The sequence below is a fragment of the Triticum aestivum genome, chromosome 3A, assembly GCF_018294505.1.
Source record: "Triticum aestivum cultivar Chinese Spring chromosome 3A, IWGSC CS RefSeq v2.1, whole genome shotgun sequence".
NCBI lineage: Eukaryota > Viridiplantae > Streptophyta > Magnoliopsida > Poales > Poaceae > Triticum > Triticum aestivum.
In genome coordinates, this window is record NC_057800.1 from 25,896,502 (window position 1) to 25,907,044 (window position 10,543).

The following is a 10,543-nucleotide window of genomic DNA, read 5'->3' on the forward strand; positions in this document are numbered from 1 at the left end:
CGCCGCCCGCCGTCGCCCGCCGCCCCCTCTCGCCCACGTACGGCGCCCGCCGCCCCCTTTCGCCCTAGTACGCCGCCCGCCGGCCTCCCTCGTTCACCGCGCCGCCTCGCTGCCCTCAACGCCGGCGGCCGGCCTCGCCGCCCTCAACGCCGCCCCCCAATCCATCCTCGGGCCGCCGGCCTCGCCGCCCTCAACTGCTCTACAGAGCGATGATCGAGAGAGAGAGAGAGAGAGCAGAGAGAGAGAGAGCAGAGAGCAGAGAGAGAGAGAGAGAGAGAGAGAAGAGAGAATTTTTTTTGTTCTTTTTAATTTTAACTAGTTAATTAGTTTAACAAAAACGGTAAATAACTTAAAACTTGATAATTAACAAAAAAAAACCGTAAAATTTGATAATTAACAAAAAAAACGTATATACGGAGAGGGGGCGGCGAGGGGGGCGGCGATGCGCGCGGTGTTTTTTTAGGGATCGAGAGGGGACGGCGAGGGTTATAAATGTGTTGTCCTCGCCTCCCTCTCCGTGACGCCATCGTCTGCCGCCCCGTCTCGCGCTCTACCGCGACACCCTCTCCCACCCCTTCCTCGCCCCCTCCTTTTGCCACCGCCCTTTCGCCACCGCCACCGCCACCGCCCCCCTTCTTCACTTAATTAATTTGTTTTTACTACATGTTTTCAGGACTGACATAATGGCGGACGATAGAGCTGACCCGATTATGGACAACTATGATCCGGACGGTGAAGCACATATGTTCGGCATCATAAACGGCGATATTCTATATGTGCCGACCGGACAAGAAGAAGATGATATCTCTTCTTATCTGAACCTTGACGGTGAAGATGAAGGGCGCCGTCAGCAAGATGATGCCGAACAAACGTCGGTAAACGACGATCTTCAAATGGAAGTAGCAACCACCTCCGGCGCCGAGGTATATATATATACATTGAGCCTCTGGTGATACAAACTAACTGATTTGAATAAATATGTGTGGACTAACGCGCGCGACTCTCTTTCTTATTTTAGCCCTCGGCCGGATCGTTGAAACAATCGAGTACGTCGTCAAAGCGTGGCGCAACCAAGACGATGAAACAAGGAGAAACATGCACCATCGAGGTTGTCGACAGTGCAACCGGCAGGCCGCTGGAGCCCCGCAAGAACGCCACCAAGTTTGTCAACCAATGCGGAGCCATTGTTAGAGACAACGTCTCGATCACCGTCCAGGAGTGGAATAAGCCAAAGAAGGAACGAATTGCTGGTTTCACTTTCGTCGATAAGAGAACAAAAAAAGATTGCTTCAAAAAGCTTATGGAACATTTCGTTCTACCTCCGGAATACAACAAATTCGATGAGGAGGGTAACAAGATTGAGGAAAACAAGGAGAGGAGGAGGCTAGTCAAACAGTTCGCTCTTCATAAGATGGCCGACGCATTCCGGAAATTCAAGCAAAATCTAGCCCATGACTTTGTCAAGCAGAACAAGACTCCGGATTTCAAAGGACAATATGAGAAACTGAAACATGATTGGCCAGAATTTGTGAAGCAAAAGAAATCGGAGCAGTTCATTCAAATATCGAAAAAAATAAGGAAAATGCGGCTAAGAAGGAGTACAATCATATTATGGGGCCAGGAGGGTATCGCCTTTGGGAGCCTAGGTGGGAGAAGATGGAGAACGAGCTGAGGGCGCGAGGAATCCGTCCAGGTACGGAGGGATGGGACCCAAGGGCCAAAAGCTGGTGGTACGGGCATGGGGGAACGCTGAACCCAGAGACATGGGACTGTGTTTACCGGGGCAAAATAATTAAACCCACCCAAGCCCTTATTGACGCAATGAGGGATGCTCAAGAGGGGAAGATCAAGTTCAACAGAGAGAACGACGCGCTGACAAAAGCCCTCGGGAATCCTGAACACGGAGGACGTGTACGAGGCATGGGGCACATTCCGTGGAAAATAGGGTTCCCCCAGAACGATGACCTGTACGGTTACAGAAGCCGGAAGAGAAAGATGGATCGGGAAGCAGATGTTGTGGCACGGTTGGCATCGGAAATGGATGTGATGAAGAAAACCGTGAGTGTACTAGTAGCCGAACGAGATGCAGCTCGGGCGCAGCATGAAGATCATCCAGCGGATCTCAGAAGCCAGCAGCGGAGAAGCAGTGTGGCTTCCACGGAGGCCCCACCGGCTGGTGCAGATGCACCGACGATCGAAATTACTGCACCTAAGCCTCTGGTGGTCGAAATTACTGCGCCGGAGCCTCTGGTGGTCGAAATTACTGCACCGGAGCCTCCTCGCTACCCCGTGGACGATATAAAGGAGATGAAAGAATGTCATCTGTATTATCCTATCGGGAACATGTCCGTGAAGGTAGCCATCGGCAGTGCTTTACCATGTTTACCTGGAGCACTCCACCACAACACCCCCATTCAAGATGGCTATGCTCGTGTCACGGTGGAGGACATAGTCCAAGGGTTTGAGGACCTGGAGATTGACATTGCTACACCTGAAGGGGAGAAAAGACTTGGAGATGTCAAGCGCCATTTCATTCTATGGCAAAAGAAGTTTATCAAGTTTCCAGGCGAGGCGCCAAGGACAACAAGTCCACCCCCCTACGGTGGTGGCGGTTCACCTACACCTCCGTCACGTCAGCCGACGCCCCCCAGTCCACAACGTCCGGCGGGTGATCAGACGCCGCCCCCCAGTCCTCGTCCGGCGGGTGATCAGACGCCGCCCCCCAATCCACCTCCGGCAAAGAAGCAGAAGCAGTCCTGGATTATTAACCCGGACCCTTATGTACCTAAGACCACAAAGGTATCGGAGCCATCATTGAAGCCTCTCCCCACAAGGCCTTGGGAACGTAGTGCCGAGGAAACTGCCGCGGCCGCGGCTGCTGATCATGAGAAATGGAAGGCGGACTGCAAGAAGAAAAGAGAGCCCGAGCCCAAGCCAGTATTTTCTGATGAGCAAAAGAAGTGGGCTAAGTCATTTTTGAGCACACCGTCCCAAGCCGCGAAGAATCTGCCTGACGACTATGCACGTGAACTTCGTAGGCAGGCACTCATGTTGAAGGAGAAGAAAGAGCGGGCGGAGAACCAGGAGAACAAAGCCTTGGAGGAGGCCGAGAAAACGGAATTAGAAAGTAAAAAAAGCGGGAAACGAGTTGCCCAGCTCGGGGAACAAAGTAAACAATCGATTGCCCCGCTTATAGTGAAAGCCGCCGGTCCGGATGACCCCGATATCATAGCAGCTGCGGCAGCACATGGATTGACTGTAACGAGTGCCAGAGAACAAGCGGCCAACTTAGGTATTACTCTTCGTGAACTGTTAGGCCTTGATGAGGCGCCAGTGAAGGAGGTAGTAATTACATATGTGAAGAATGGGCCTCTCGTCGAGCCTGCGCAGGAACAGGATCTACCTCCACAAATGAAAGGTCTGCTGAAATGGTACAAGGGTTACATAAAAAATAAAAATGCCAAAGAATATATTTATGCGGAAGTTAGATATGAGCATCACTTCAAACATTACTATGTACAAATTCATCTGAGTGAATTGTTCCAGCTTTTCAATCTGCGCGATCTCGACAAATCCATCATCAGTTGCTACGTTCTGTAAGTGATTTATTTCTACCCCATCTCGTTCATATTGCCTGCACTATATATATGTCCTAACTATATTGTTGTGTCCGCTATTATACATGCAGAATGAAGATTAAGGAATGCAGAGTAAGGAACATCCATAATGTTGGGTTCATTGACCCACACAACGTTAATGGATATGTGTTGGAGCATCACCCCGCCGACATGGAGGCAGACCTGTGGCAGTTTCTTACAAAGCAGGAACTCAAAAGTGATATTCTATTTCCTTACCATTTTGGGTGAGTGTTTCTGTCTTGAGCACATTCTCTTTTGTTTACTCCATGCATGGTATGTGGCCGGCTAATCGATGAGTTATGCATGACGTACTGTGCATGTATCGTGTCCGCAGGTTCCACTGGATTCTGCTAGTAATTAAAGTTGACACCTCAGAATGTCTCGTCCACGACTCTCTGAATAAGGATCCAAAGCTTTGGGTCGACATGAGAAGAATGCTGCAGAAGTAATTATTTTCATTCATTTGCGCTCTATATCGATCGGCCTATTTCGTTCATTTCCTAATATCAAGTAACTAATAACTCTCTTGTTCATTTAATTTTCTTTGCCTCGTAGGGTTTGGAGACGGTTCGTAGATACAAAGGTCGGTGAATTCAAAAAAAGAGCTAGAATTCAAAAGGGCAAAGGCTAAGAATGGTGAGGATATTCAGCCAGCGGGGACCAATCTATGTGCATACTATGTCTGTGAGATGATCCGGAGATACACCTCTGAGCGGGTTCCGAGTGATACCAATGCTCAGAGGAATAACCTCCGGATGATGCTTAGTCCAGAAGCTCGCTTCCGACCACTTCAAGAGGAACTAGCTGGATGGTTCAGGAGGGAAGTCCTCCATCCTAAAGGAGAACACCATTACGAGGACGTAGAACTTTATATGCATTAAATTATGTATGGAAACTTGTTCAAAATTGTATATGGTCATCCGATGATATTGAATATATATTGTATATTCCTCTTGAATTCTTTTTGGTTCTAATTTCAAATTTGTTTGAAATTGTACATTCATATGCATGTATGTAGTACCGTAGAATATGTGAAACTCCTTCAAAATTAAAATAAAGCACAAAAGAAATAAAACAATACATATTAAACAGAAAACAGGTTTAAGGGGGGGGGGGGGCTAAAACCCTAAACCTGCGGCGGCCTTTAGTCGCGGTTGGCCAGAAGAACCGCGACTAAAGGTCCTCCGCCCCGACGGCCACCTGGCGCCCACGTGGACGGGCCTTTAGTCGCGGTTCTTAAGCAACCGCGACTAAAGGGTGGGGCCTTTAGTCGCGCCCGTTCGGTCGCGGTTGCGCAACCGCGACTAATGGCAGTTGCGAACCGCGACCAAAGGCCCTTTTTCCACCAGTGCTATCTCCTTCACCCCATATTTCCCCATGGACCGCCAAGGAGGAATACCCGCCAACCGCCATGCTCTCTGCCCTGATCCCCCCTCCCCCTATTTGTGTCGATCCACCACCGCCTATTAGGTGTATATGCACCCATCTCTTAGAAATGCATGTTAAACACAGTTTTAAATGTTATAAATAGTTCCAAAACAAAATTTCCCATCTACATCTATGCAAAAATATGTGCGCGACACAAACTTTCGTAAAAATACATCATTTTATTTTGCCTCCACAAAAAAGACAAATTTCAATGGTTGAAAATATTGTTCCATGAGACAGTTTTTTGTCTTTTTTGCACACAAAAAAAAAATCATTCGAAACTTTTGGCGCACACATAGAATGTGAAGCTGTACATGTGCAACAATTTTCAGAATTTTTTTTGAACTTAAAAAGGTGTCTTGCGAAGTGGGTGCAGATGTACTTAGGTTCATCCATGTATTTTCCCGTCCACAGCTAGCAGCATACAACTCATTTTGACCGTTCCCAGGAAAAAAAACAAGCTACCAGCCACACAGAAAATCAGGCCACCAACGATGCTGTAAGGACCAGGCCACCTGAAGTCTCCCACAAACTACAGTTCTTTCGCCAGGCGCGGCGGAGCACGCCACCATGTCTAGTTGTATTAAACGTCCATAGTTGCATCTAATCAAGCTATAAAAAGGAAGACACCATCTAGCATATATCGTGAGCGCATCACATATAACACAAGTATGCATACAGTCAAGGCATCCAAGAAATATGTTGCATTTTGAGACCAACATAATTCATCTCTGTGTACTAATCAATAGTTAAAAAATAGCTAGAAATTATTTAGTCTAGCGGATAACTGGAAGTCCAGTCTACCAGGAAGCTAATCACAAAAACATGATAAAAATCAAAACCATAGTCTTTCTATTCCTGGCAATTGATCATCCTATATAGGAAGATATAGTTCATATACCATTAGTAAATAATCTAGGCATATAGGTACAGAAGAGCCACGAGACTGATCCGAGTTTCAGCTTAACATCAACCAATTGCTTACAGTCCAGAATAGAGTCGCAAAATTGCATCAAGAACAGGATCTGACACTTGCATTGTGGTGTTTTTCCACTGTATATCTGACACACACACTACATGCATTCTGCAGATATGTATCCAACCGGCTATACTCTATGCTCACTGGATTTTGCGGACTTCTTGGCCATGTTAGGTAAAGAAGCTCCATAAGTGTCATTTCGTAGCAAGATTGCAGCCACTCCTGCCTCCTCCTATATGTAGCACTTGAAACCTTCACATGAAGACTGTCATTAAGAAAATGGTTGTATCAAAGTGAATCTTGTGAAGAGAGTCAATTCAGCTCTAGTGTTCAATGTCACAGTGTCAGAAAGCAAGCAATAATAATTCAGTTATATGATCAAGCCCCCAACCGGAACCCGCGACATGCCCCGACGCTCAGTCCCCATCCTGCACTGTTGTGGAAAACCCCGGGGTGCCCCCAAGCCAACGCGCGATCTGGCTCCAGCGACCAGGCACGTCCATCGATCGGGATCTTGGCCAGCGCCAGCGGGTCCCTTCAACACCGCCGCCCTCCGGAAATTTCTAACTCATGAGAAATGGAAACTTCTCACTCAGGAGAAATTTTCTTTTGAAACTAAATAATATAGACTAAATTACTAACATGATCAATGTTCTGACCATGAGATAGTTACAGTGCCCTCCATAGAAAAAAAGAACTTGAATCAGAGATCGGTATAAGTTATAGCTCTTTCACCGTCGTTGAAGAAAAATATAACTGTTGCACCATGCTAGGCACTCAGATAAACCCCAAACATATTGTATATTTATTAGGAAGAAACTTCAACAGTATAAGAAAATCTAGGGATCAAATGGTAAACTGTTTTAGGATCTTGCACAAGAAATCAGTAAAACTTTTATGTAGGATCTGCTGAACTGATGAGTTCAATCATTGTATTTGGAATATGATATCATATATAGTAACTCATTGCCTGCTATCAATACAAGAAACCTCACATGAAGCATATGACAAGGTTTATCAAACAAGCAAGTAGGATTAACATCCAGAAAATTACATCAAGATGGAAGCTTTCTATTTAGTAGACAGGTAGTTGATGGGATGTTACCTGCAGGACCTTGGTCTTTTCTCCTCCGAGATGAGCTGTGCCGCCATGATGGACAGTCCTTCCAGTTCCACACGCTTGGACGGCCAGTGCCATCCAACAGCAGGTGGCGTAGTGGAGGCATGGGTGATCTGCACGCGCACACACATCTGCTAGGTCAAGCGCCAAGGGAGGTGGAGCTGACCGAAAAGAATTCGCCAGAGACGCTTAAATCTGCAGTTCACCAAAAGATTTCTACCTAATATCCTGCTCCCAAATACAAAGAAATTGTTTTTTTCAAAATAAGAGTTATATTAGCACGGGCACCAAGAGGAATGATATTGTATCATCTTCAGGGCATGCCTCACAGAAAGCAATTTCTACATAAGACAGGAACATACCCATTGGACGACATCACTTTGATATGAAATAATGAAGAACAAACATGAGGCAGTTAAACATGGTGCACCCCGTAACAATAATGTTTTTGCAGTTTGCAGCTGCTGCCATGACATTTATCCTACTCCGTGAAAGAGAAAATTGGCAACGATGTTTAGGTTTGCCATCGCTGCATTCATGCTTATCTTTCATAGAAAGAAGACGACAAAACAATTCCAAATCTCTGAATATCTGCTATTGTGTGCATGAAATTATTAGCCATCTAATTGTGACCAGGGAGATATATAATCAATACATGGTGAGTTCAGCTTGTAGCGATGCAATAGATACATGTTCAGTATGATCAGATCATACAGAATATTGACCGAAGACGGATCAAGGGTTGCGTCGTGGCGGGGCATACCTATATATCCTCCCCTCTGGTTCCTTCACTATGACAAAACATCTGTTTTAGGAGCTATTAAATTCCAAGAAATTTAGGTGCTCATACTTTCTGTCAGAAAAATGTTAAAGGTCAAATACTCTTGTTAGGATCGGATTCACAAATAAATATACATGTCTGTGCAAGAGGTGCTTCCTCTGGATCATAGAAGATGGTCCAGTCATCTCGCCAAAGATACCACCGTTTTGGCCATCCATTTCTTCAAACATCTTTAGTCATATTCAGATATACCAAAAAGAACACAACTACAGATAAATGGTTTCAGATACACGATGGGTCAGCTGCATTTTGCATCAATTATATATCATATGACATATGAAGATGACAACCCTATGATCTACAACAAGGATAGCTAGCAAAATCGAACAGAGGCAAAGGAGGGGGATTTCTATTACCAAGGGCATGTTTGGATGATGCCCACAAGAGCCCTACCAAAACGTTGGCATGCCAATTTTTTGGCCATCGAATTCGCCGCCAAGTTCTCGCCACCACGCGGTCGCCAGAATCACTACAGGTTGCAGCAGGTGACCAAAATATTGGTCGGGATTCTAAAATTTGGCTGCAATCCAAACGCCAGCCCACCCCATCGGTCAACGCCAAAAAATTGGCAGGGCAGCGGTAGGCACTGAACCAAACAAGCTCCAAATTTCCAGATTAAATCGGCACCAACTTACGTGAATCATTGTACAATTAGTATGAACTCGCACCCAAAATAGAAAATCTTCAAACGTGAACAGTTGAACCTTGAAGATGAAGAACGTTGGGATTGGAGTTGAACCCCTCCATGGCAACGAGGAGTTGCGCAGCAGGCGGGTTTAGGCGTCGCGGCAGAGGTCAGCTAGGTGGGTAAGGAGGAGGAGGAAGACCGGCGTGGCGAGGGATCAGGGAGCTTGCAGCAGGGACTTGGCGAGGGAGGCGGCCGGCGGTGCGTTGACGGTGCTAGAGATGGGCCGAGGACAGCGACGAGGTGGCAGCTGCGCACGAGATCACATGGGTGTCCGGCGAGGAGCCGAGCGGCGAGTGTGGCTGGTGGTGGCGCTAACCCTAGCGCGCCGCCAGTTCGTGGTAGGGATGGGAGCAGGCGAGTGACGTGCATGTGACGACATGGGCTTTCTGTCATAGGCTTGTTGGGTTGGGCCCATGTGGGGCTTGGCGGAGCGGGGATCGACAGGGGTGGGGAAGTCGATCGACTAGAGGACGAACGAACGACTTACGGACTCGTCTATTAGGAGTAGAGATCGCATGCGTACGCGGGCGAAAACAGGATTTGCTCAACCTAAAGCTCTTGCTGCTTCCACGTCTACCTCCTCCACCATTAGCCCCATCCCTTCCTCATACCGCGTTGCCCTCCGGGACCCAAACTGGTACAACGCTATGCTCGACGAATATAACGCACTGATGCAGAATAACACTTGGAGTTTGGTGTCGCGTCCTGCAGGTGCCAATATTGTCACAGGGAAGTGGATTTTCCGGCATAAGTTCCATCCTGACGGCTCTCTCGCCCGGTACAAGGCGCGTTGGGTGCTTCGCGGCTTCACATAGCAGGCTAGCATGGACTACGATGAGACGTTCAGCCCCGTCGTCAAGCCGGCGACCATCCGGACCGTCCTCAGTCTGGCCGCTGGGCGGGGTTGGCCTATTCATCAACTCGACGTCAAGAACGCGTTTCCTCACGGGCACCTCGCCGAGACGGTCTACAGCACCCAGCCGTCCGGCTTCGTCGACGCCACCTCGCCTACCCACGTCTGCCGGCTGAACCGTTCCCTATACGGTCTCAAGCAGGTGCCGCGTGCGTGGTTCACTTGCTTCACCAGCTACATGTGCACGCTTGGCTTCGTCGCGTCGTGAGCGGACTCGTCCTTGTTCATTCTTCGCCATGGTGACCACCTCGCCTACCTTCTATTGTACGTGGACGACATCATCCTCACGGCAAGCTCCACCGACCTGCTCCGCTCCATCATCCGGGCCCTCCACCGCGAGTTTTCGATGACCGACCTCGGCGCACTTCATCACTTCCTCGGGGTCAACGTCACCACCACCACCCGCGGCCTCTTCTTTTCTCAGGAGCAGTACGCCTTGGAGATACTTGATCGGGCTGGTATGCTGAACTGCAAACCGCTCTCCACGCCTATCGACACCCTCGCCAAGCTCTCCATCGACGACGGCCCGCTCTTCCACGACCCGTCGCTCTACCGCAGCTTGGCCGGGGCGCTGCAGTACCTCACCTTGACGCGCCCCGACCTCTCCTATGTCGTACAGCAGTGCTGCTTGTTCATGCACGCGCCGCGGGATTGCCATTACCAGCTTGTCAAGCGGATTCTTCGGTATTTACGTAGCACGACACACCTCGGGCTTCGGATCCACCGCGACACCGCCACCGACTTTGTCGCTTACTCTGATGCGGATTGGGCCGGCTGCCCCGACAGGCGAAAATCCACATCGGGGTACTGCGTCTTCCTCGGCGGCAACCTCCTCACCTGGTCGTCCAAGCGGCAGAACACCGTCTCCCGCTCTAGCGCCGAGGCCGAGTACCGTGCTGTTGCCAATGCGGTCGCCGAGACTGTCTGGCTACGGCA

General features: G+C 48.6%; 1 long non-coding RNA gene across 1 annotated transcript; it reads right to left on the reverse strand.

Moving 5' to 3' along the window:
* Positions 1 to 6,165: 6,165 nt before the first annotated feature.
* LOC123057683 (uncharacterized) lies at positions 6,166 to 8,757 on the reverse strand. The gene is made up of 3 exons (XR_006426914.1): positions 7,929 to 8,757; positions 7,151 to 7,278; positions 6,166 to 6,297 (listed from the first exon to the last, which is right to left on the reverse strand). It is a non-coding gene; the product is annotated as an uncharacterized lncRNA (long non-coding RNA).
* Positions 8,758 to 10,543: the final 1,786 nt, after the last annotated feature.